General features: G+C 46.6%; 1 protein-coding gene across 1 annotated transcript in view; it reads right to left on the bottom strand.

The window, feature by feature from the left end:
* The window catches only part of si:dkey-215k6.1 (transmembrane protein 132C), a 289,645-nt gene that overhangs the window by 106,881 nt on the left and 157,585 nt on the right, over positions 1 to 25,179 (bottom strand). The window lies entirely within an intron of this gene.

Raw genomic sequence — 25,179 nt, 5'->3', positions numbered from 1 at the left:
GAATACTTATCTAATCAAGATATATTAGTGGTTTATTTTTCATTACATTTTTATAAATGTTAAAATGTTTCTTCCAATTTGACATTACAGAGTATTTTGTGTAGATCGTTGACCAAAAATGACAATTAAATCCATTTTAATCCCACTTGTAACACAACAAAATGAGGAAAAAGCCAAGGGATGTGAATACTTTCAGAAGGCAAGTCAAGGGGTGTGAATACTTTCAGAAGGCAAGTCAAGGGGTGTCAATACTTTCAGAAGGCAAGTCAAGGGGTGTCAATACTTTCAGAAGGCAAGTCAAGGGGTGTGAATACTTTCAGAAGGCAAGTCAAGGGGTGTGAATACTTTCTGAAGGCAAGTCAAGGGGTGTGAATACTTTCTGAAGGCAAGTCAAGGGGTGTGAATACTTTCAGAAGGCAAGTCAAGGGGTGTGAATACTTTCTGAAGGCAAGTCAAGGGGTGTGAATACTTTCTGAAGGCAAGTCAAGGGGTGTGAATACTTTCAGAAGGCAAGTCAAGGGGTGTGAATACTTTCAGAAGGCAGTGTAGCTGTCTATTAACCTCTGGTACAGTGAGGGAAAAAAGTATTTGATCCCCTGCTGATTTTGTACGTTTGCCCACTGACAAAGAAATGATCAGTCTATAATTTTAATGGTAAGTTTATTTGAACAGTGAGAGACAGAATAACAACAACAAAAATCCAGAAAAACGTATGTCAAAAATGTTATAAATTGATTTGCATTTTAATGAGGGAAATAAGTATTTGACCCCCTCTCAATCAGAAAGATGTCTTGCTCCCAGGTGTCTTTTATACAGGTAATGAGCTGAGATTAGGAGCACACTCTTAAAGGGAGTGCTCCTAATCTCAGATTGTTACCTGTATAAAAGACACCTGTCCACAGAAGCAATCAATCAATCAGATTCCAAACTCTCCACCATGGCCAAGACCAAAGAGCTCTCCAAGGATGTCAGGGACAAGATTGTAGACCTACACAAGGCTGGAATGAGCTACAAGACCATCGGCAAGCAGCTTGGTGAGAAGGTGACAACAGTTGGTGCGATTATTCGCAAATGGAAGAAACACAAAATAACTGTCAATCTCCCTCGGCCTGGGGCTCCATGCAAGATCTCACCTCGTGGAGTTGCAATGATCATGAGAATGGTGAGGAATCAGCCCAGAACTACACGGGAGGATCTTGTAAATGATCTCAAGACAGCTGTAACCATAGTCACCAAGAAAACAATTGGTAACACACTACGCCGTGAAGGACTGAAATCCTGCAGCGCCCGCAAGGTCCCCCTGCTCAAGAAAGCACATATACAGGGCCGTCTGAAGTTTGCCAATGAACATCTGAATGATTCAGAGGAGAACTGGGTGAAAATGTTGTGGTCAGATGAGACCAAAATCGAGCTCTTTGGCATCAACTCAACTTGCCATGTTTGGAGGAGGAGGAATGCTGCCTATGACCCCAAGAACACCATCCCCACCGTCAAACATGGAGGTGGAAACATTATGCCTTGGGGGTGTTTTTCTGCTAAGGGAACAGGACAACTTCACTGCATCAAAGGGACGATGGACGGGGCCATGTACCGTCAAATCTTGGGTGAGAACCTCCTTCCCTCAGCCAGGGCATTGAAAATGGGTCGTGGATGGGTATTCCAGCATGACAATGACCCAAAACACACAGCCAAGGCAACAAATGAGTGGCTCAATAAGAAGTACATTAAGGTCCTGGAGTGGCCTAGCCAGTCTCCAGACCTTAATCCCATAGAAAATATGTGGAGGGAGCTGAAGGTTCGAGTGGCCAAACGTCAGCCTCGAAACCTTAATGACTTGGAGAAGATCTGCAAAAAGGAGTGGAACAAAATCTCTCCTGAGATGTGTGCAAACCTGGTGGCCAACTACAAGAAACGTCTGACCTCTGTGATTGCCAGCAAGGGTTTTGCCACCAAGTACTAAGTCATGTTTTGCAGAGGGGTCAAATACTTATTTCCCTCATGCAAATCAATTTATAACATTTTTGACATGCATTTTTCTGGATTTTTTCGTTGTTATTCTGTCTCTCACTGTTCAAATAAACCTACCATTAAAATTATAGACTGATCATGTCTTTGTCAGTGGGCAAACGTACAAAATCAGCAGGGGATCAAATACTTTTTTCCCTCACTGTATGTGTCTCTTATGGAGACGTGCTACACATCAGTTTGGCTGGCGTAAACTGGCGAGTTGGGTAAACGACCAGTGAGTTAGAATTCCAGTCATCACTGTGACTGTGCCCTTGTGCCAACTCAAGTGGTACAAATTGAATAGCAGGGAGTGTACGGTAATCACCCCATCCCAAATGAGAACTTTCTTGATCGGAATGAGTGAAATGATGGCTGATGATCCACACCCCTCTCTGCGGGACATAGTGTGATTATGAGCTATGATGAAACTACAATTGACGTTACTCTTCTCGTACTTTACCAGTAGATTAAAATCATAATAATATATGCCATATAGCAGGCGCTTTTATCCACAGCAACTAACAGTCAGGCGTGCATTCATGTTTTGTATAGGTGGCCCCCAACGGGAATGAAAACCACCATGCTCTACCAACTGAGCCACAGGAGAGCAATATATATTTTTATCTACTATGATTTAACTGGTTGATCTAAGATGCTGTAAACGGTGCACAGCAAACTAATTTGTTACAGTCACAAAGTCGTCATATAAAAAAACGGGGAGAAAAATTCATGATGGCTTTACACACCAGGCTGGCTGCATCTCTAATGTCACTCTATTCCCCATAGTGCACTACTATGACCAGGGCCCATAGTGCGCTACTATGACCAGGGCCCATAGTGCACTTTAGGTGATAGGGTGTCATTTGGGACTCAACCACTGACTGGCTTAGAGGATGGAAAAAGAGCAAAGCACCCTCAAATTGATGCGAGAGGCATTTTCCATACCCAACACAGATATGATCCACGGCCGTGCACCTCCGAATTCTTGACCTTTGCAATTGTCTGTGCTCTGAACTCTGACCCATCACAGCTGTTCTTTTACAACCCTGTGTGCAGCGTTTCATTACCTCTCCCTGGGGCGCTGATGGATGTCAGGGCACCTGACCTCTCCTCCTACAAATGAATTTAGCCACAAATAAAATGAATGAACGAGGGAAACAAGACAACTCTCACAAGCTGCTCTGATACAGTATATGCTAGGATGAGCTGTGGTGAAGGAGATATAGAGAGCGACAGAGAGAGAGAGAGAAAGAGAGAGTGTGAGCGATAGAAAGATTATCAGAGAGAGAGAGAAATGTTGGAGAGAGAGAATCAGTGAGAGAGATGTTGAGAGAGAGATGTTGGAGAGAGAGAATCAGAGTGAGAGAGATGTTGGAGAGAGAGATGTTGGAGAGAGAGAATCAGAGTGAGAGAGATTTTGAGAGGGAGATGTTGGAGAGAGAGATGTTGGAGAGAGAGAATCAGAGTGAGAGAGATGTTGGAGAGCGAGAATCAGAGTGAGAGAGATGTTGGAGAGAGAGATGTTGGAGAGAGATAATCAGAGTGAGAGAGATTTTGAGAGGGAGATGTTGGAGAGAGATGTTGGAGAGAGAGATGTTGAGAGAGAGAGAGAGAGAGATGTTGGAGAGAGATGTTGGAGAGAGAGAATCAGAGAATGAGCGAATCAGAGAGAGATGCTGGAAGGGAGAGAATCAGAGAATGAGAGAATCAGAGCGAGAGATGCTGGAGAGAAAGAATCAGAGAATGAGAGAATCAGAGAGAGAGAGATGCTGGAGAGAGAGAATCTGAGAATGAGAGAATCAGAGAGAGAATGCTGGAGAGAGAGAATCAGAGAATGAGAGAATCAGAGAGAGAGAGATGCTGGAGAGAGAGAATTGAGAATGAGAGAATCAGAGAGAGAGATGCTAGAGAGAGATAATCGGAGAATGAGAGAATCAGAGAGAGAGAGATGCTGGAGAGAGAGAATCGGAGAATCAGAGAATCAGAGAGAGAGAGAGAGATGCTGGAGAGAGAGAATCAGAGAATGAGATAATCAGAGAGAGAGATGCTGGAGAGAGAGAATCAGAGAGAGAGAGATGCTGGAGAGAGAATCAGAGAATGAGAGAATCAGAGAGAGAGAGATGCTGGAGAGAGAGAATCTGAGAATGAGAGAATCAGAGAGAGAGATGCTGGAGAGAGAGAATCAGAGAATCAGAGAATCAGAGAGAGAGAGATGCTGGAGAGAGAGAATCAGAGAATCAGAGAATCAGAGAGAGAGAGATGCTAGAGAGAATCGGAGAATGAGAGAATCAGAGAGAGAGAAAATTAGGCAGAAGTTGGACAAGAGGGAAGATGTCCCTCCTGAAGCCATAATGTGAACTCCTGACCCTCCTCGATGAGGCACAGCCTGCTGGATTCAGCCTTTCTTTGGCACTGAGAATAGAACTGTACTGTGGGGGAGCAATGCTGGGGTTAAGGAAGTAAGGAATGAACGCAGATGGGAATGGAGGAAGGTGGACAGAGGTATCTGTGGCAGTCTTACGACTGGTGACTAAGGCCACATATTGGTACTATTGGTGTGTTTGTGGACACTACCTGTCAAGTGCCCTTTCGGGTGGTGGTATATATAAACATTAATTTTTTGTATACAGTTTTTGTTGCAACAGTTTTTGTTGCAAACGTCGTCAAGTTTGCCACCCCTACTTCCACCCTGTCCGTCAGTCTGCCCTGTACAGAGATTGCGAGCGCCCGGTATCCATGCAAGGCTTGAGATGCGGTCACCGGTCGAGTGTGTGTAGCTAGCTACCTAGTTTAAATATCAACAGTACTGCCACCAGCAGCATAACATTTGATTAACACTTGATAACACTTTTATTTACATCATCATCAATATTGGGTCTGGTTGGCTGATACACACAGCAGAGAGGAGCAGCTGCATCAACGAACCTCGCTCCGACCCAACTCCGACCCTTCGGCGGCAGCAACACAGGTAGTCTAGACTCTAGCTAACCAAGATATATTAAAATATCCAGACAAGCCACTAGCCAGCCAGCCATATATCTTGAGTTAGAAGATTATGAATATTACATTATAAAGTTATTATTTAAGAGCATTGAAGATAAATCACAATCAGTTGATAGCCCACCCTCTTTTCCCATGTCAATCACTGTAACTAGCTTTTCTTACAATTTGTGATGAGTGAGAAATCAGTAGGCCTATGCAAAAAAAAAAAAAAAAAAGGCAGTTGGTATGTTATGAATTTCTAGATATAAATTATGAAAGTCTGGGGTTTTTTTCAAGGGGGGGGGGTGTCTGTGCATGGCTCTGTGTGTGTGTGTCTGTGTGTGTGTGAGAGTGTGTGTGCGAGTGCGTGTGCGTGTGCGCGTGTGCGTGTGCGCGTGTGCGTATGTGTGTATATGTGTGTGTGTGTGTGTGTGTGTGTGTGTGTGTGGGTGTGCGTGTGCGTGTGTGTGTGTGTGTGTGTGTGCGGGTGTGTGGGTGTAGCATGGTGTCATATTAGACCTCAGTGGGATGGGATTAGTGGGATGATCATTCATTGAGCCACGACTCAAACGGCTGTTAGAGCGTAACCATTCTTTTTCAACGGGCCATGCGAGGGTGGAAACCAATTTAGTGTGTATGTGTGTATATGTGTGTGTGTGTTTGTATGCGAGAGCGAGAGTGGACGTGTAGTGGAGGGAGGGCAGCATATAATACTGCATATCAGGGATCATCAACTAGATTCAGCCGCGGGACGATTTTTTAATGAGCAGATGGTAAGGGGGCTGGAACATAATTACAAATAATTAGTCAACTGCAAATTGACCGCAAGAAGCCCAAACTGATATAATACTTCACTAAAACAGAATCATTTCAAACCTTGCTTACATTTGTATATATCACATACTGTACTGTTTGTCTCTCTATTATGCGTGGGAATACTTTGGAACAGATTTCCAAAATGTTGATCACTTGGAGCTGATTTGCTGGTGTTTTTACAGTCTATTATCTCAACAAAAAAAATAATATATATATATATATATATATATATTTGCTCAGAAAACTTGGGGGGCCAAATAAAATCCAGTTGGAGAACCCTGCTTTATGGTATAAGAAGATTAGTTAACCAGTGGCAGATTTAGACAGGAGAATGAAAGTAGTGATTTAGTAAAGGCTGGATAATACTTTGGCTGATTGGAGCAGTTCCTGAGACGATTCAGTGGTGATTCATGGGATTTAAGTCGAGGAATGGAGAGCGGCGGTGTCAAGTGGCACTAGAGCACAAGGTTCCATTCTCCTGACACTTAGAGGGCCAGCACACCTAGGTCTTTACCCATGAGGCCGTGGGGTTCTAGACAGAGCTATAGAGGGTGCAGGTGGTATAGGTCCGTCCCTTCAGTAGCAGCGGGGTAGAGGTGCTAGCCACCACACTAAGCCATGCTAACCCTGCCGCCCCTGTCGCCGGGCCCTGAACCCTTCCTGCGTCTTCATGGGGAGATGAATTCAGTCCGACAGGCCACCCTTCACCTTTCTCCAATCGGCTATATAAATGTTGAGGAGTCAAGCCTCTGTCCGCTGTACTGTCGATACGAGGTGATAGGATCAAGGTGATATAGTGTTGATGTAGGGGGAAAAGGAAGGCAAGTTGTCTATGTTGCTAATAAACACGCAAACACACACACACACACACACACACACACACACACACACACACACACACACACACACACACACACACACACACACACACACACACACACACACACACACACACACACACACACACACACACACACACACACACACATAAGCCTACACAAGCACACACACACACACACACACACACACACACACACTAAGCCTGCGGTGCGATTCAATAGGCCTCTCACCTTTCTTTACCCTGAGCATGAGTGTGTGGCCGGTGTCATCGCGTCAGCGCAGGGCGACTCATATTTAGTTACCATTCAGGCGTGGACGGGGGAAGGAGGAGAGGAGGAGGAGGGAGGAGAGGAAGAGGAAGAGGAGGGAGGAGAGGAGGAGGTGGACAGGGGAAGGAGGAGAGGAAGAGGGGGGAGGAGAGGAGGAGGGGGGAGGAGAGGAGGAGGTGGACGGGGGAAGGAGGAGAGGAAGAGGGGGGAGGAGAGGATAGGGGGGAGGAGAGGAGGAGGTGGATGGGAGGAGGAGAGGAAGATGGGGGAGTGCTTCTACTTTGCAGTTGAATTAATTAGACATCATTGATTTCTGCCATTCTGCACCTCTGAGAGGAGACTGGAGTATTTATTTTATGTCAGAAGGCATAAAATGGGCAGACGAGACCTCAGAGCCATTTATCACATGGGCTTGTTGTTTAACCTTTGGAGAGAAAGTCATATTTCAAAGTTGGAACCTAAAAAGCAGCAGCACACACACACACAATAGAAAGGGATGTGAAGGTGTAATCACTGGACCTTAAAAAGCAATGCGTCACTTCTGACAGGTTCATTCAGGTATAGGCCGATTCGTCCGATGTGACTTGCTCTTCTTCAGGAAGTTTGTCCAAGTTGTCCTCCAAGACGGAACAAAGGCACGTATTTTCATTCTTTCTTTTACCTTTGTTTGTTCGTTTGAATTTTTTATTTTATTTTTTTCTTTCTTTCTGACCGTGTCCGAATACCCGTACTTGCATTCTAAATAGTAGGCTGATTGGGTATGCAAAAATATATAGTAGGCCTAAATGCCAGGATGTCATACTCATTTTGGCTTTTCATCTAGTAGAATTCGCTGCACACTATTGAGGAAGAGAATTGTCTTTCCAGACCCAGGTGTGTTTGACAGCTGATAATCAAGATATTGTGACGCACCGTACCAACATGAACGAACGGAGGGAATCAACGCAACTGCGCGTTAGATTATGCATTCTCAGTATAGATGAGCCTAGTACTGTATGTCGGTTGACATTTGTTGCTTACTGCGTTCGTTTTTTTTACTGTAATGTAGTTCTAAATAGCATGTGGTACGATGGGCACACAGTATGTAGTTTGAGTAAGTAGTAGTGGGCAAGGCAGGTTTCCGACGCGGCCCCCAGATATCTGTACGCTTTGACTTGCTATTATGAGATGTCCTTCGAAGGTAGTAATGACATGGTTTTCAGAATGTTTAGCATTGGAAAACACCATGGATACCCAGTACTGAGGGAAATCAAACTACATACTGAATGCTAATCGTACCACATGCTATTTAGAACTACAGTACAGGAAAAAAACGAACGCAGTAAGCACCATGGTTACCCGTACTGATTTCGGACACGGCCCATTACTACTACTTACTAAAACGGCATAAAGTCTCCTAATCATACTACATTCCATTTAGAACGTACTGCTTAGTATAACTGTATGTAGTAAGCAACAAATATCATCATACTAGGCTCATCCATAAAAACAGAGTCAAAGTAGAGTGGATGCAAGGGAACATTTGAGTGGCTTTTTAAGCTAACTTCGAATAGCAATGACAGTGACCTAATCATCATTGTTGTAATAACAAGAGAAAGGCAGTGGAGGACAGGAAAGTGGAAGTTGTGGAGGACAGGCAGGGATATACGGATGCCCTGTGTGAGAGGAGACTGAGGTATCATCTGAGTTCAACCACTGGTTCTATCAACCAAATCGTTAGGAACAGGGGGAGTGAGCAAAGAAGGAGAGAAGGAGAGAGAAAATCCCCTTGTTCCAGACAGTGATAACCCAACACAGCACTGAGACCTCTCCTAAATCACACAAACATGCACCCACATTCACACTGACACATACACACACACACACACACACACACACACAGAGCGCTATCTCCAGCCCACAACAGTTACCTCGGTGACAGTCGCTCAAGCAGCCAGAACAGTGGAGCACTTGTGCGGTGGGGTCGAGTGGCCTGCCTTATCTGTGTGGGAGACATAATAGGATTGGTTTCTAAAGCGATAGAGCAGCAGCCTCCTGCCTGGACTGAAGAAGAACACAGCCTCCTGACTGGACTGAAGAAGGACACAGCCTCCTGCCTGGACTGGAGAAGGACTCAGCCTCCTAACTGGACTGGAGAAGGACACAGACTCCTGACTGGACTGGAGAAGGACACAGCCTCCTGCCTGGACTGGAGAAGAACACAGCTTCCTGCCTAGACTGGAGAAGGACACAGCCTCCTGCCTGGACTGGAGAAGGACACAGCCTCCTGCCTGGACTGGAGAAGAACACAGCTTCCTGCCTAGACTGGAGAAGGACACAGCCTCCTGCCTGGACTGGAGAAGGACACAGCCTCCTGCCTGGACTGGAGAAGAACACAGCTTCCTGCCTAGACTGGAGAAGGACACAGCCTCCTGCCTGGACTGGAGAAGGACACAGCCTCCTGCCTAGACTGGAGAAGGACACAGACTCCTGCCTGGACTGGAGAAGGACTCAGCCTCCTGACTGGACTGGAGAAGGACACAGCCTCCTGACTGGACTGGAGAAGGACACAGCCTCCTGACTGGACTGGAGAAGGACTCAGCCTCCTGACTGGACTGGAGAAGGACACAGCCTCCTGACTGGACTGGAGAAGAACACAGCTTCCTGACTGGACTGGAGAAGGACACAGCCTCCTGCCTAGACTGGAGAAGGACACAGACTCCTCCCTGGACTGGAGAAGGACACAGCCTCCTGCCTAGACTGGAGAAGGACACAGACTCCTGCCTGGACTGGAGAAGGACACAGCCTCCTGACTGGACTGGAGAAGGACACAGACTCCTGACTGGACTGGAGAAGGACACAGCCTCCTGCCTGGACTGGAGAAGGACACAGCCTCCTGCCTGGACTGGAGAAGGACACAGCCTCCTGCCTGGACTGGAGAAGGACAGGCTGTATTCTATATCCTCCTGATCTCTCAGGCTCACTGAAGACAGCCTCTAAAGCCTTGTGTCTGTCTGATTCTGAGCCTCTCAGGCTGCGTTTACACAGGCAGCCCAATTCCCATCTTTTTTTTTCACTAATTGGTCTGTTGAACAATCAGAACAGCTCTGGTGCCAATAATTGGGCAAAATATCAGAATTGGGCTGCCTGTGTAAATGCAGCCTAAGTCACTTACAGAAGTAAATTACAGTGGACCATAAGCACATTCATAACACACTACAGCAGGGATCTAACCTTTTATAGGTTTATATATCTATGCTAAATTCTTAGAAACAAATTAAACCTAGCAGTGAAAGAATGTAGTGCTTAGGCCCAAATGGCACTCTGTGCACTGCACTATCTACAGTATAGTGCCTTCAGAAAGTATTCATACCCCTTGACTTATTCCACATTTTGTTGTGTTACAGCCTGAATTCAAAATGGATTAAAATATTTATTTTTTTCTCACCCATCTACACACTATACCCCATAATGACAAAGTGAAAACATGTTGTTGTTGTTGTTTTGCAAATTGATTGAAAATGAAATACAAAAATATATATTTTACTTAAGTTGTCACATCCCTGAGTCAATATATGTTAGAATCACCTTTGGCAGCGATTACAGCTATGAGTCTCTAAGAGCATTGCATACCTGGATTGCACAATATTTGCACATTATTTTAAAAAATATATTCTTCAAGCTCTGTCAAGTTGGTTGTTGATCATTGCTAGACAGACATTTTCAAATCTTGCCATAGATTTCCAAGCCGATTTAAGTCAAAACTGTAATTAGGCCACTCAGGAACATTCAATGTCGTCTTGGTAAGCAACACCACTGTATATTTGGCCTTGTGTTTTAGGTTATTGTCCTAATGAAAGGTGAATTTGTCTCCTAGTGTCTGTTGGAAAGCAGACTAAACAAGGTTTTCCTCTAGGATTTTGTCTGTGCTTAGCTATATTCAGTTTATTTTTATCCTAAAAAAACTTAACAAGCATACCCATAACATGATGCAGCCACCACCATGCTTGAAAATATGAAGAGTGGTACTCAGTGATGTGTTGTATTTGCCCCAAACATAACGCTTTGTATTCAATTAAATTTCTTTGCCATATGTTTTGCAGTTTTACTTTAGTGCCTTTTTTTGCAAACAGGATGCATGTTTTGGAATATTTGTATTCTGTACAGGCTTCCTTCTTTTCATCATTTACAGTTAAAGTCAGAAGTTTACATACACTTAGGTTGGAGTCATTAAAACTTGTTTTTCAATCAAATTTCTTGTTAACAAACTTTAGTTTTGGCAAGTCGGTTAGGACATCTACTTTGTGCATGACACAAGTAATTTTTCCAACAATTGTTTACATACAGATTATTTCACTTATAATTCACTGTATCACAATTCCAGTGGGTCAGAAGTTTACATACACTAAGTTGACTGTGCCTTTAAACAGCTTGGACAATTCCAAAAAATTATGTCATGGCTTTAGAAGCTTCTGATAGGCTAATTGACATCATTTGAGTCAATTGGAGGTGTACCTGTGGATGTATTTCAAGGCCTACCTTCAAACTCAGTGGCTCTTTGCTTGACATCATGGGAAAATCAAAAGAAATCAGCCAAGACCTCAGAGAAAAAATTGTAGACCTCCACAAGTCTGGTTCATCCTTGGGAGCAATTTCCAAACGCCTGAAGGTACCACGTTCATCTGTACAAACAATAGTACGCAAGTATAAACACCATGGGACCACGCAGCCGTCATACCGCTCAGGAAGGAGACACGTTCTGTCTCCTAGAGATGAACGTACTTTGGTGCGAAAAGTGCAAATCAATCCCAGAACAACAGCAAAGGACCTTGTGAAGATGCTGGAGGAAAGGTACAAAAGTATCTATATCCACAGTAAAACGAGTCCTATATCGACATAACCTGAAAGGCCGCTCAGCAAGGAAGAAGCCACTGCTCCAAAACCGCCATAAAAAAGCCAGACTACGGTTTGCAACTGTACATGGGGACAAAGATCGTACTTTTTGGAGAAATGTCCTCTGGTCTGATGAAACAAAAATAGAACTGTTTGCCCATAATGACCATCATTATGTTTGGAGGAAAAAGGGGGCTGATTGCAAGCCGGAGAACACCATCCCAACCGTGAAGCACGGGGATGGCAGCATCATGCTGTGGAGGTGCTTTGCTGCAGGAGGGACTGGTGCACTTCACAAAAATAGATGGCATCATGAGGAAGGAAAATTGTGTGGATATATTGAGCAACATCTCAAGACATCAGTCAGGAAGTTAAAGCTTGGTCGCAAATGGGTCTTCCAAATGGACAATGACCCCAAGCATACTTCCAAAGTTGTGGCAAAATGGCTTGAGGACAACAAAGTCAAGGTATTGGAGTGGCCATCACAAAGCCCTGACCTCAATCCTATAGAACATTTGTTGGCAGAACTGAAAAAGCGTGTGCGAGCAAGGAGGCCTACAAACCTGACTCAGTTACACCAGCTCTGTCAGGAGGAATGGGCCAACATTCACACAAATTATTGTGGGAAGCTTGTGGAAGGCTACCCAAAATGTTTGACCCAAGTTAAACCATTTAAAGGCAATTCTACCAAATACTAATTGAGTGTATGTAAACTTCTGACCCACTGGGAATGTGATGAAAGAATAAATGCTGAAATAAATAATTCTGACCTTTCACATTCTTAAAATAAAGTGATGATCCTAACTGACCTAAGACAGAGAAATTTTACTAGGATTAAATGTCAGGAATTGTGAAAAACTGAGTTTACATGTATTTGGCTAAGGTGTATGTAAACTTCCGACTTCAACTGTAGGTTATTATAGTGGAGTAACTACAATGTTGTTGATCCATCCTCGGTTTTCTTCTATCACAGCCATTCAACTCTGTAACTGTTTTAAAGTCACCATTGGCCTCACGGTGAAATCCCTGAGCGGTTTCCTTCTTCTCCGGCAACTGAGATAGGAAGGACACCTCTGTCTTTGTAGTGACTGGGTGTATTGATACACTATCCAAAATGTAATTAATAACTTCCCCATGCTCAAAGGGATATTCAATGTCATTTTTTAAATATTTGTTTTACCCATCTAGCAATAGGTGCCCTTCTTTGCGAGACATTGGAAAATCGTTGTCTTGGTTCACTGTTCGACTGAGGAACCTTAATGATAATGATATGTGTGGAGTACACACTATTAATAAACACTATTATCGCACACAGAGTGTGTCCATGCAACTTGTTAAACTAATTTTTACTACTGAACTTATTTAGGCTTGCCATAACAAAGTGGTTGAATAGTTATTGACTCAAGACATTTCAGCTTTTCATTTTTAATTCATTTTAATTCATAAAAAAAAAAAAAATCTAACATAAATCCACTTTAACATTATGGGGTTTTGTTTGTAAGCCAGTGACACAAAATATATTTAATCCATTCTAAATTCAGGCTGTAACACAACAACATTTTGAAAACGTCAAGGGGTGTGAAAACTTTCTGAAGGCACTGAAGGGAATAGCATGCCATTTCAGACAGTGTAGAGGGAAGTCAGAGGGAAGTCAGAGGGAATGGAAGGCGGAGGGAAGGTGGAGGGAAAGGAAGGTAGAGGGAAGGTAGAGGGAAGGGAAGATAGAGGGAAGGTAGAGGGAATGTAGAGGGAAGGGAAGGTAGAGGGAAGGTAGAGGGAAGGGAAGGGAAAGCAGAGGGAAGGGAAGGTAGAGGGAAGGGAAGGGAAAGCAGAGGGAAGGGAAGGTAGAGGGAAGGGAAGGGAAAGCAGAGGGAAGGGAAGGTAGAGGGAAGGCAGAGGGAAGGCAGAGGGAAGGGAAGGGAAGGGAAGGCACAGGGAAGGGAGAGGGAAGGGAAGGTAGAGGGAAGGCAGAGGGAAGGCAGAGGGAAGGCAGAGGGAAGGGTAGGCAGAGGGAAAGGAAGGCAGAGGGAATGTTGAGGGAAGGGAAGGTAGAGGGAAGGCAGGGGGATGACAGAGGGGAGACAGAGGGAAGGCAGAGGGAATGGAATGAAAAGGGAAGGCAGAGGGAAGGGTAGGCAGAGGGAAGGGAGGGCAGAGGGAAGGTAGAGGGATGGGAAGATAGAGGGAAGGGAAGGGAAGGGAAGGCAGAGGGAAGGTAGAGGGAAGGTAGAAGGAAGGGAAGGTATAGGGAAGGTAGAGGGAAGGCAGAGGGAAGGGAAGGGTAGGTAGAGGGAAGGTAGAGGGAAGGCAGGGGGATGACAGAGGGAAGGCAGGGGGAAGGCTGAACACAGAGAGTGTTTTTCTCTCCTCAGTACTGACCCTGGGGTTGTGTTACTTTAAGATATCTCATTCCCACACAGCATCAAACAACATGCACAACACACACACAAATACCAAAATGCACACACACACCGCAATTATTCTCATACAGGCACACACATACAGGCAAACAAACACACACAGCGATTAAACACACACTATAATTATCACACACAAACACACACAACCATGTCGGTAGAGGAGACACTATCTTATCCAAACGTATTGCAGGAAACTCAGAGAGAGTCTCTGAGGATTTCAAAGGGCAAAGCCCCACGGAGGAGGAGAGGTAGAGGAGGGAGGAACGGAAGTGGAGAGCTGGAGGAGGGAGTAAAATCCCCCGGGGACCTGGAGTGTCAGGGGAAAAAGAAGAGAGGAAGTGTTTTCTCTCCTCAGCTCAGAGGAAGTTGTCACTCTCCTTGCTGCTGCTGCAGGTATCAGCTTGACATGGAGGCGTCTGTGGGAAACAGGACTCATGCGCCGCTCCCCACTCCCGACAGCCATCAAACATACGTAGGCTACAGCCGAGAGGCAGGCGAGCCAGGCCGGGCGTGACCGAGGAGGATGAGGAACTGTCACAGAACCGACCACCGACCTTTACGACAGAGCACCGCCTCGCTCGTCACACCAAGCGGGCCCCGTCTGTCGTCACGCCGACCGACCCTGTCAGTTCGGTTTAAGACACCGCCCTCGAGGCCCTCACTCTGAACCTTATCATACGAGACTGCAGCACCTCGACACCACATCAACTCACTCCACGTCTGCTCCGCTCGGCAGTCAAGCATAGCAAGTCACTCAAGCCGTTCTCCAACTTGAATACCTCTGCAGACACTCAGATAAAGAGTCTGAACTGTACTTCCCCCACCACTTAAACCTTACCTTAGTCTTGTCCTCTTCCCTCATGTCACATGGTCGTGTCTATGGGAGAAATGCTAACTGCTCACCAGGGAGTTTGGAATCCATAGGGTGAATCTCAAAAGTCTCACCTCTGATCTCCTCCAAGAATGAGAGGAAACAGTGAGAAGAGAGGTTCAGGAAAATAGTATTGAGGGGTTGACATTCTAGTTCTGTGTAGTGTCTGGTTGTGATCCGTTCGGTTCCAGAGGGGTGGAGTTGTCCTCTTCATCCTCCTCTTCCTCTTCCATTGTATTGGCAGTGACCGCAGCAACAAACTCAGTCCCCCAGCGCCCCTTGCAGACAGAGCGGTACCGTGGCACTTCTGTCCTCGCCGCTCTTCACCTGCATACTTTACAGCTGACCTTTGTGTCCCACGCATTTCCTGTTTGCCAACGAGACACCCCCCCGTCCTCCAACCCCCTACCCCACACGCAAAACAAACGCCAACCCAGGCCGTCAGCACTTTGATGCCCTCTCTATTGCCCAAACAAACAAACAAACAGACCAGACAAACAAAACAAGAAGAGGGAAAACCTACATCCGCCGCCCCAGAGATTTGGAGCCTCAGCCATGAATGGTGTTAACAAGCGGGGACCATGATGACAGAGAAACACAAACACAGAGGCCAAATTGGCAGGAGTCACCACTCACTTTCAAAACATCCCCCATGCAGCCAAACAGTGAAATGAGGACCTTGATGCAAAAGTGGCTTGACTTGATGTACGATGATCTAACGGCCAGTGAAGAGATCTAACGCCCAGTGAAGAGATCTTAACGACCAGTGAAGAGATCTTAACGACCAGTGAAGAGATCTAAAGCCCAGTGTGCGCTCTGAGTTGTCCCTTCCCCTCCCTCAATCTTTCAGGCTCCTCAATCTTTCAGGCCCTGATGCACACAGGCCAGTCACTGTGTGACATAGTGAAGCCCTGGCCACAAACACAGGACATCTGGGCCAATATTCAAAAAGCCTCTCAGAGTAGGAGTGATGATCTAGGATCAGTTTCGCCTTTGAGATCATAATGAATATGATTATATGGACAGGTTGGGACCTGATCCTAGATCAGCACTCCTAACTACAGTGATCCTAATGCAACTTCTCAGCTCACTTCATCCTCTTGTTAATGACATGATAATAAAGACTTGTATGCAACTTAAAGAAAGTGTTGCAAAATGTCCAAAACCCTGGAATGACTTAGACCAGATAGAAACTGTGCAGTTGACAATAGTGGGGCGGCAGGTAGCTTAGTGGTTAAGAGCGTTGTGCCAGTAATTGAAAGGTCGCTGGTTCTAATCCCCGAGCCGACTAGGTGAAAAATCTGCCGATGTGCCCTTGAGCAAGGCACTTAACCCTAATTGCTCATGTAAGTCGCTCTGGATAAGAGCGTCTGCTAAATGACGTAAATGTAGTAACAACAATAAATGAAATGAAAGCTAGACAGACAGGGAGCATTGGAAATTCTCTCTCTCTCTCTCTCTCTCTCTCTCTCTCTCTCTCTGTGGTGTTTCTACAGTAAATAAGGACCAGAGAGAATGTGTAGGCTACAGTAACACATGCAGTGAACACACACCAATGGTAAATAATTGACAATTCCCAGGAGAAGACGTTATTTCAACATGGCAGCCCGATTGGGCCAAAAACAAAACATGCAAATGCTTTTAGTGCCACTACCAAAAGGTAAACAGGAATGTGTGTGAAGGAGGAGATTGTAAAAGAAACCCCACTGCACCTCCCTACTGCACCTCCCTACTGCACCTCCCTACTGCGCCTCCCTACTGCACCACCCTACTGCACCACCCTACTGCACCTGTACCTCCCTACTGCGCCTCCCTACTGCACCTCCCTACTGCGCCTCCCTACTGCACCTTCTCTCCCTACTGCGCCTCCCTACTGCACCTTCTCTCCCTACTGCACATCCCTACTGCGCCCCCTACTGCGCCTCCCTACTACACCTGCCTACCGCACCTCCCTACTGCACCACCCTACTGCACCCCCTACTGCGCCTTCTCTCCCTACTGCGCCTCCCTACTGCACCACCCTACTGCACCCCCCTACTGCGCCTTCTCTCCCTACTGCACCTCCCTACTGCACCTCCCACCCTACTGCACCTCCCTACTGCACCTCCCTCCCTACTGCACCTCCCTCCCTACTGCCCCTCCCTACTGCACCTCTTTACTGCACCTCCGGCCCTACTGCACCTCCGTACTGCACCTCTCTACTGCACCCCCTACTGCACTCCCCTACTGCACCTGCCTACTGCGCCTCGCTACTGCGCCTCCCTACTGTGCCTCCCTTCCTACTGCACCACCCTACTGAACATCCCTACTGCACCTCCCTACTGCGCCTCCCTACTGCACCAACCTACTGCACCTGCCTACCTCACATCCCTCCATCTTGCCGGTCTCATTATACTGACAGGGACGGACTCGGACCACAACTGCCCAGGCAGGGATTCATCCACACTGATCCATTGTTTTTCTACAGGCCCTATGGTCAATCTGTTTCTGCTGAGTCTGACCGGGAGTCAGTCCGCAAAGTGTTTGGCTCCATACCAACAAGGACAGGAAGGAACTAGATGTATAGGAAAACGAGAGTCTAGGGAGTGCTGCTTTGCTTTAGTGAAACATGTAAAAGGTTGCAAATGGATCCAAGGGTCTGAACTGACTATGAGCAAAATAAGTGATTGTTTATGTCTTGAAAATCAGTCAAACTGAAAGCCATTTGTCGCTTAAAGTCTAAGTACATAGGCTAGGTAGCATCTGCAGACAAACCACTACAGAGCACTAACACGCAGCATGTGATCATTCATAATTCATATAGACTCTACATATTCATGTAAGGCAGGACTACTACAATATATCACATTAGTAATAGTAATCTAATCTCACTGCAACTCCCCTCCATGTCTCCGACCACTACTTTGTATCCTTTTCTCTCTCGCTCTCCTCCAACACTACTCACTCTTCCCCTACTCAGATGGTAATGCGCCGTCGCAACCTTCGCTCTCTCTCTCCCGCTACTCTCTCCTCTTCCATCCTATAATCTCTTCCCTCTGCTCAATCAATCTCCCTCCAATCTCCTGATTCTGCCTCCTCAACCCTCCTCTCCTCCCTTTCTGCATCCTTTGACTCTCTATGTCCCCTATCCTCCCGGCCGGCTCGGTCCTCCCCTCCAGCTCTGTGGCTTGATGACTCATTGCGAGCTCACAGAACAGGGCTCCGGGCAGCCGAGCGGAAATGGAGGAAAACTAGACTCCCTGCGGACCTGGCATCTTTTCACTCCCTCCTCTCTACATTTTCTTCATCTGTTTCTGCTGCTAAGGCCACTTTCTACCACTCTAAATTCCAAGCATCTGCCTCTAACCCTAGGGAAGCTCTTTGCCACCTTCTCCTCCCTGCTGAATCCTCCTCCCCCTCCCCCCTCCTCCCTCTCTGTGGATGACTTCGTCAACCATTTTGAAAATAAGGTTGACGACATCCGATCCTCGTTTGTTAAGTCAAATGACACTGCTGGTCCTGCTCACACTGCCCTACCCTATGCTTTGACTTCTTTCTCCCCTCTCTCTCCAGATAAAATCTTGCGACTTGTGACGGCCGGCCGCCCAACAACCTGCCCGCTTGACCCTATCCCCTCCTCTCTTCTCCAGACCATCTCCGGTGACCTTCTCCCTTACCTCACCTCGCTGATCAACTCATCCTTGACCGCTGGCTATGTCCCTTCCGTCTTCAAGAGAGCGAGAGTTGCACCCCTTCTCAAAAACCAACACTCGATCCTCTGATTTCAACAACTACAGACCAGTATCCCTTCTTTCTTTTCTCTCCAAAACTCTTGAGCGTGCCGTCTTTAGCCAACTCTCTTGCTATCTCTCTCAGAATGACCTTCTTGATCCAAACCAGTCAGGTTTCAAGACTGGTCATTCAACTGAGACTGCTCTTCTCTGTGTCACGGAGGCTCTCCGCACTGCTAAAGCTAACTCTCTCTCCTCTGCTCTTGTCCTTCTAGACCTGTCTGCTGCCTTTGATACTGTGAACCATCAGATCCTCCTCTCCACCCTCTCCGAGCTGGGCATCTCCGGCACGGCTCACTCTTGGATTGCATCCTACCTGACCGGTCGCTCCTACCAAGTGGCGTGGCGAGAAGCTGTCTCCGCACCACGTGCTCTCACCACTGGTGTCCCCCAGGGCTCAGTTCTAGGCCCTCTCCTATTCTCGCTACACACCAAGTCACTTGGCTCTGTCATATCCTCACATTGCCTCTCTTATCATTGCTACGCAGACGACACACAACTAATCTTCTCCTTTCCCCCTTCTGATAACAGGGTGGCGAATCGCATCTCTGCATGTCTGGCAGACATATCAGTATGGATGACGGATCACCACCTCAAGCTGAACCTTGGCAAGACGGAGCTGCTCTTCCTCCCGGGGAAGGACTGCCCGTTCCATGATCTCGCCATCACGGTTGACAACTCCGTTGTGTACTCCTCCCAGAGTGCGAAGAGCCTTCACGTGACCCTGGACAACACCCTGTCGTTCTCCGCTAACATCAAGGCGGTGACCCGATCCTGTAGGTTCATGCTCTACAACATTCGGAGAGTACGACCCTGCCTTACACAGGAAGCGGCACAGGTCCTAATCCAGGCACTTGTCATCTCCCGTCTGGATTACTGCAACTCGCTGTTGGCTGGGCTCCCTGCCTGTGCCATTAAACCCCTACAACTCATCCAGAATGCCGCAGCCCGTCTGGTGTTCAACCTTCCCAAGTTCTCTCACGTCACCCCGCTCCTCCACACACTCAACTGGCTTCCAGTTGAAGCTCACATCTGCTACAAGACCATGGTGCTTGCCTACGGAGCTGTGAGGGGAACGGCACCTCCGTACCTTCAGGCTCTGATCAGTGCCTACACCCAAACGAGGGCATTGCGTTCATCCACCTCTGGCCTGCTGGCTCCCCTACCTCTGCGGAAGCACAGTTCCCGCTCAGCCCAGTCAAAACTGTTCGCTGCTCTGGCACCCCAATGGTGGAACAAGCTCCCTCACGACGCCAGGACAGCGGAGTCACTCACCACCTTCCGGAGACATTTGAAACCCCACCTCTTTAAGGAATACCTGGGATAGGATAAAGTAATCCTTCTACCCCCCCCTTCCCCCATTTTTTTTTTACATTGTAAAGTGGTTATCCCACTGGCTATAAGGTGAATGCACCAATTTGTAAGTCGCTCTGGATAAGAGCGTCTGCTAAATGACGTAAATGTAAATGTAATAGACAAACTGATCCTTTGCAAATCCGGCCCTGTGGTAAATCTGTAATGTGTTCCTCAACATCAATCTCCTTGTCGTTAAGCTCAGGCTCCGTCCCAAATGGCACCCTATTCCCTCTATAGGGCACTACTTTAGACCAGAGCCCTATAAACCCTGGTGAAAAGTAGTGCACTACATAGGGAATAGGGAGCCATTTAGGACGCACCCCCAGTCTCTAATGACATCCCATTAGCAGTCTCAGATAGCAGCCCCATTTAGTGTGATTGTACCAGCGACAGTGAGGGACGCAGGGACGGAGGGAAAGTCTGATTAGCTGAACAGATCGGGGAGATGATGTGTAATTAATGACAGGACGCAGCTAAATGCCATCATTCATTTGTTGTTTGAAATTGATTAGAAACAACTCAAACTCCTTGTCAGTACCTAGTTTCCTTCATGTTTGGTCTGTAGTCTCCTTCATGTTTGGCCGAAAAACAAATGTGTCCTATGAGATCCCTTAGTTTGCAAGAGGGCTTGTGTAGATCAGACCTGAGTTTAAATGTGTATTTGAGTATCTGTTATTTCAATACTTATTTTCTGTGTATTTGAATATTTTCAAGTAATTTGTCCTGAATCAACTACTTCTATTGGAAGTATTTTAAAGCATTAAAACAAATATCTATAAATAGCCGACTATTTTAAAGTATTTTCAAATACTTATTTCAAAAACTATTATCAGATACTTTTTTTCAAATACTGTTTTCAAATACTATTTTCAAATACCTAGGTTAAATGCATGGGATCGTATTTGAGTCAGTGTATTTGAGAATTTTTAAATACTTTCCAAGTGTAATTACAAATACATTCCAATATTCAACTACTTGTATTTTCAAATAAAAAATATCTAAATACTTACTTCCAAATGTCGTTGAAAGTAATTGAAATACCCCTAAATAGTATTTGAACCCAGGTCTGGTGCAGATGTTGACCTAATTGGTTGAATCAGATCAATATGAGCGTTCCAATTTACTACCCACTGGGTAACAAATGGTTGGAACAATGTTGTTTCCACATAATTTTACCCAAATAATTAAATGTGATGACATTGAATCAACGTGGAAAAGTCATTGGATTTGAAAAAAAGTTATCAAAGTAAGAGAATTTCGTATTTTTTTTCCACCCAAGTTAACCTAAATCCATTTATTTGTGAAATGTTTTGGTGATTTCACATTCAATTCTTGCTTGTTGACAACTCAACCAAAATGTAAATCAAAACTAAACGTTGAACTGACGTCTGTGCCCAGTGGGTAGTTCTAGAGTGTAAATGAGGAAAGAAATTGGGACATTATATGTAATGTTACTCTGGATAGGTGCATAAGCGGAAGACAAAATAACATCGTGAACTGTACAATACAAATGAAATGTATAACTTCAGACTGGCACTCCTCTTACTTTTCAAATGACATGTGGTAAGTACTGTCACGCCCTGGCTCTGGGGACTCTTGTATGTTGAGCCAGGGTGTTAGTTTCTTGGTGTAGTGTCTATGTTTCGTTTTCTATGTTCTGTTCTAGATCGTTTATTTCTATGTTGGCCAGGGTGGTTCCCAATTAGAGACAGCTGTGGCTCGTTGTCTCTGATTGGGAACCATACTTAGGCAGCCTGTTTTGCACTTGTCATTTGTGGGATCTTGTTCCGGAGAGGTTTGTGTTTGTTTTACCTTAGGACGTCACGTTTCGTTTTTGTTGTTTTGTTTTGTGTTTTGAAGTACTCATTAAAAGATGTACGCATATCACGCTGCGCCTTGGTCCGTTGTGTATGACGATCGTGACAGAAGATTCCACCATCAAAGGACCAAGCAGCGTGTCCAGGAGCAGACAGCCTGGACTTGGGAGGAGATCTTGGACGGGCAGGGGTCCTGGACTTGGGAGGAAATCCAGGCCGGAATGGATCGCCGTCCGTGGGAGGAGACGGTGGAGGCGCGCCATAGAGAAGAGCAGCGGCGCCAACCAGGTCGACGTCGGACACGCAAGAGGCAACCCCAATAATTTTTTTGGGGGGGGGCACACGGCATGGACGACGGGGCTGCTGGAGGCAGCTACAGGGCGAGTTTGGGGATTAGGAGAGGAGGCCACCGGGTTTGGGGGGCTGGAAGGGAGGTTGGCGGAGCCTAGAGGTAGAGCAGAGCCAACTCCCCGTACTCAGGCTAGGCAGCGTGAGACTGGGCAGGTTCCGAGGTATGCGGAGCTGCGTACTGTGCCGCGAGTGGTCCGGCACAGTCCAGTACGTCCTGTGCGAGCACCACGCACGTGTCGTGCTAAGGTGGGCATGCAGCCAGGACGGAGTGTGCCGTCTCAACGCTCGTGGCCTCCAGTACCCCTCCTCGGTCCCGGATATCCTGCGCCAGTGCCACGTGCTGTAGTGCCAGTACGAGTACACAGCCCTGTACATCCTGTGCTGATGCCTCACACAGAGTGTGTAAAAATAGGCATTCAGCCAGGACGGGTTGTGTCAGCTCTTCGCTCCAGACCTCCAGTCCGTCTCCACAGCCCGGTCCGGACTGTTCCTGCTCCCCGCACCAAGCCTGTGGGGCGCGTCGCCAGCCCGGTCCGGCCTGTTCCTGCCCCTCGCACCAAGCCTGTGGTGCGCGTCACCAGCCCGGCCCGGCCTGTTCCTGCCCCTCGCACCAAGCCAATGGTGCGCGTCGCCAGCCCGGCCCGGTCTGTTCCTGCTCCCCGCACCAAGCCAATGGTGCGCGTCGCCAGCCCGGCCCGGCCTGTTCCTGCCCCTCGCACCAAGCCTGTGGTGCGCGTCGCCAGCCCGGCGCAGTCCGCGCCTTTGGGGGGGGGGTACTGTCACGCCCTGGCTCTGGGGACTCTTGTTTGTTGAGCCAGGGTGTTAGTTTCTTGGTGTAGTGTCTATGTTTCGTTTTCTATGTTCTGTTCTAGATCGTTTATTTCTATGTTGGCCAGGGTGGTTCCCAATTAGAGACAGCTGTGGCTCGTTGTCTCTGATTGGTAACCATACTTAGGCAGCCTGTTTTGCACTTGTCATTTGTGGGATCTTGTTCCGGAGAGGTTTGTGTTTGTTTTACCTTAGGACGTCACGTTTCGTTTTTGTTGTTTTGTTTTGTGTTTTGAAGTACTCATTAAAAGATGTACGCATATCACGCTGCGCCTTGGTCCGTTGTGTATGACGATCGTGACAAGTACACACAGAACCCATGAAAAACACATCTTGCCCTTTAACTGTAGGGGAGATAAGGGGGGATAGGTTGAGCCAGAGTGGGGAGATAAGGGGGGATAGGTTGAGCCAGAGTGGGGAGATAAGGGGGGATAGGTTGAGCCAGAGTGGGGAGATAAGGGGGGATAGGTTGAGCCAGAGTGGGGAGATAAGGGGGGATAGGTTGAGCCAGAGTGTTCGTTGAGCCACCTCTTATTTCTAGGAAACACAAAATTATTCATATGACCAGATATTTAGGATGATGTCATTTCATGGAGCCTGTGAAGGAAGAAACCGCATGGAAAAAGCGTTAGGCAAGTTAGGTAAAAAAAAAACGGATTTTCACCAAGTCAAATGAATTAATTATGTCCTGCTGCTTGTATCTAAACCAAAGTAGATACAGTTAACTGCCAAAGTAAAGGAAACGCTTGAGTAAATGAGGAATCCAAAGTATACTGAAAGCAGGTGCTTCCACACAGGTGTGGTTCCTGAGTTAATTAAGCAATTAACATCCCAACATACTTAGGGTCATGTATAAAAATGCCCTGTTGCCCATTATATTGGCTAACATGGCTAGAAGAAGAGATCTCAGTGACTTTGAAAGAGGAGTCTCAAAGGAACATAGGGGATTTAAAGGGTGTGTGTGTGTGTGTGCGTGTGAGGCTCTGAGTTTGGAGAGGAGAAGGTATCTGGGAAGTCTAGAACAGATTAAACCTCAGTCTGTGTATCTCAGTGACCAGATCTCAACCCAATTGAACAATTATGGGAGATTCTGGAGCGGTACCTGAGACAGCATTTTCCACCACCATCAACAAAACACCAAATTATGGAATTTCTCGTATAAGAATGGTGTCGCATCCCTCCAATAGAGTTCCAGACATTTGTAGAATCTATGCCAAGGTGCATTGAAGTTGAGGTCTCTTTAAGCTACAATGTGAGGTCCTAAACCCAGTATGAAAGTGTATCCTTGTAGCTGTGTGGGCTAATATTGTGATGAGGTGGTGATGAAGGAGTCAGGCGCAGGAGGGTAAATTTTACATTTGTCATTTAGCAGACTCTCTTATCCAGAGCAACTTACAGTTAGTGAGTGCATACATTATTATTTTTATTTTTTATTTTTTTCATACTGGCCCCCCGTGGGAATCGAACCCACAACCCTGGCGTTGCAAACACCATGCTCTACCAACTGAGCTACATTCCTGCCGGCCATTCCCTCCCCTACCCTGGACGACGCTGGGCCAATTGTGCGCCGCCCCATGGATCTCCCGGTCGCAGCCGGCTACAACAGAGCCTGGATACGAACCAGGATCTCTAGTGGCACAGCCTTAGACCACTGCGCCACTCGGGAGGTTAATCACAGAATAACAGGCTTTAATCCGCAAAATACAGGTTAACACAGAAATGCGTCAAACACACTCCAGGGCACAAAACAGGTGCACTGGAAAATACAAGGCATACGGGGAAAATACTCCCGTCGATACACAATACACGAGCTCCACCGAGCTTCACTAACCTCCACAAATAAACAATCACCCACAAGGACAAGGGGGCAGAGGGAACACTTATACACGGACTAATTAGGGGAATAGAACCAGGTGTGTGTGATTGACAAGACGATTGTGATGATGATTGGGGCGGCAGTGGTTAGTACTCCGGTGACGT

Source organism: Coregonus clupeaformis, chromosome 16, assembly GCF_020615455.1.
Source record: "Coregonus clupeaformis isolate EN_2021a chromosome 16, ASM2061545v1, whole genome shotgun sequence".
Classification (NCBI taxonomy): Eukaryota; Metazoa; Chordata; class Actinopteri; order Salmoniformes; family Salmonidae; genus Coregonus; species Coregonus clupeaformis.
This window is presented reverse-complemented; position numbering and strand designations above follow the sequence as displayed.